At 57.4% G+C, this 2760-nt stretch overlaps 1 protein-coding gene across 1 annotated transcript in view; it reads right to left on the reverse strand.

Annotated features, from left to right (window-relative positions):
- Nucleotides 1-2760, reverse strand: part of SDK2 (sidekick cell adhesion molecule 2) — a 147385-nt gene that overhangs the window by 49679 nt on the left and 94946 nt on the right. The window lies entirely within an intron of this gene.

Below are 2760 nucleotides of genomic sequence, written 5' to 3' on the forward strand. Positions count from 1 at the left end.
GGCTGCAGGGGGGATGGGGGTGGGGCGCAGACTGCTGTGAGGCCTGCCCCACGCTGCGCAGACTTGCCAGGCTCGAGCGGCCTCTTCCAGGGAGACTTCGGGATTACCCAGCCTACTGCCCAGCCTCTCGGCACTGTGTGAGGCACGCTCAACGCTGAGCACGGCTTGGTTGTGTGACTCTGTGTTTCTGATGGCCCCACCTTCTCCCTGAGTCTCCCCCTGGGCTCAGAGGAGAGGCAGAAACCACTCTACAGTGTGTACGACAAATTTACGACCCTGCCGAGGGGGCTGGCCCAGGAGGAGCGGCGTACAGGCTGTCTAACACGTGGCACCTTTGGCTGCGGTCTCTGCCACTAAACTCCTTCCCCCAGCCTGCCAACAGACACTTATTTAACTGCCTGCAACATGCCCGATCTCAGCCCGCGTCTGCCCTTGGAGAACAAGCGTGCGGAGACAGCGTCTCCAGCACAGGAGCCGCTGCCAGGAAGTCCTTCCGCCCAGCACACCTCCGTCTCTCCTGTGCATTTTCAGTCTCCCTCTTCTTGGAGTCTCGGTGAAGAGAAAAAAAACAAAAAACAAAAACAACTTCCTCTCCTGGGCCTGTGACTAGGCTGGTGATGCCGAGGCCACTGCCTTAAGGTCATCTGGATGAACTTGGCGGTGCTGACCCGCAGTGGAGAGGTGGGCCTGTCGGGGGCAGCCTGTGACCCGGGCAGGCACTAGAAGACTCTCGCTCTGACGGTGGCAGGGCTGGAGCTGGGGTGCTCTCAGCCCTCACTGGCCCCCGCTCTGCTTCCCCAAAGAGCCCCTGATCCACGGGCCCCCATGTTCTGACCCACTTTCTCCAGCTCCTCAGCCTGTGCCTCGCCCCCTCCATACTCTCTCCCCGGCCCCGCTCCTATAGACACTTAAGTGAAACAGACCAGAGACCATTAAGGCAGCGATCGATGCGCCTGAGAGCTCGAGCTGGGCCCAGGTCGCAGGCTCCCTCGCCTGCTAAGGAAAGGTAAGGGGCCGTGCCATTAGGGGGGCCCCAAGGGGCCCGGGCCCCGCACAGCCCGGCAACTGCCTCCTCTGCCCCTCCGGCCCCCACCCCGGGTATTGGACGTCTCAGCCTTGGAAACCTTAGAGCGAGGGGCGGGGGCAATCAGAGAGCCAGCCTGGAGGGGAGCGGAGCGGAGGAGGGAAGTGGGGATGGGGGGTGGTGGGCTGGGCAGGTGGACAGCTCCGCGCGGTGCCCGCAGCTGGCAGAGGGGGGTGGGGCAGGGCTCATTGTTCATAATTAGCGCTTATCCAGGGTTTACGGTCACCAGCGCCTCCGTCAGGCTGTCTACGTAAATGAAAGGCAGCAATGACCTGATAAACCATAACCCTGATAAGCTTTGGTTCTGATAAACCAAAGCTCGGTGCTTTTTAAGTTGAGTTTGGGACAACTAGTAAAGATCTTTCAGTTAAGTTCAGTTCAGTCGGTCAGTCATGTCCGACTCTGCGGCCCCATGGACTGCAGCAGGCCAGGCCTCCCTGTCCATCGTCAACTCCCAGAGTTTGCTCAAACTCATGTCCATCGAGTCAGTGATGCCATCCAACCATCTCATCCTCTGTCGTCCCCTTCTCCTCCTGCCTTCAATCTTTCCCAGCATCAGGGTCTTTTCAAATGAGTCAGTTCTTTGCATCAGGTGGCCAAAGTATTGGAGTTTCAGCTTCAGCATCAATCCTTCCAATGAATATTCAGGACTGATTTCCTTTAGGATGGACTGGTTGGATCTCCTTGCAATCCAAGGGACTCTCAAGAGTCTTCTCCAACACCACAGTTCAAAAGCATCAATTCTTCAGCGCTCAGCTCTCTTTAGTGGAGGCCAAAAGGAGTTGTGTGGGGACTTCCTTGGTGGTCCAGTGGTTAAGAACTCGCCTTGCAATGCAGGGGACGCGGGTTTGATGCAGGGGACGCGGGTTTGATCCTTGGGCAGGGAACTAAGATCCCATATGCCATGGAGCAACGACAGCCCCTGCCCCGCTACTCCTGAGCTCCTGTGCTGCAACTAGAGAGTCTGTTCACCACAACTAGGATCCCACACATGGCGACTAAGACCTGATGCAGCGAAATAAATATATCCATAAACGAATGTTTAAAAAAACGAGTTGGTGGCTGGAGGGACCAAGTGAAGCCGAGTTGGGCAAGCTCCCCCCAAAGCTAGGGTTCCTGGGTTTTCTAAGAAGCTGGGCTGTGCAGAGCTGGCCCCACGTCTCCTCATCTAGGAATTCCTCCTGGTTTGTTGCTCGGTGGGGCTTCATCCCGGGAAATGCTGTCCCGGGGGAATGTTCAGGGGGAGAAATGTTCTCTTGTTCCCCAAGAACAAAAGCATGCTCAGGGTTTACGGCAGTGGGTTTCGGGGGCCCTGGGTTGGGATTCTGAGCCCTGCTGTTAACTAGAGGGTGTGGGAGGATGGAGGGAAGGTTGCTTGGGAAAGTTATCCCACCTCTCTCTGCCTCAGTTTCGTCATCTGTAAAGTGGGGCCAGGATTACTGTCACAGGCTCCCACAGGGAGGGCTCAGTGTCCAACACCGACAGCACTCAGAACACTCAGACAGTGCCTGGCGGGAGGGGAAGCCCTCAGCTGTATCACTAACTCGTGCGGGGTCACGTGGGGTAATGACCCTCGACGTGGAGCCTATGGGGACAGAGCTTAATGGCTCTGCCAACTCTCCCTGAACCTCAGGAGGAGCCACTCATTCTCCGACTAGGTGGGCGAGACTACTTAG

This window comes from Bison bison, unplaced genomic scaffold (genome assembly GCF_000754665.1).
Source record: "Bison bison bison isolate TAMUID 2011002044 unplaced genomic scaffold, Bison_UMD1.0 scf7180017864371, whole genome shotgun sequence".
Classification (NCBI taxonomy): domain Eukaryota; kingdom Metazoa; phylum Chordata; class Mammalia; order Artiodactyla; family Bovidae; genus Bison; species Bison bison.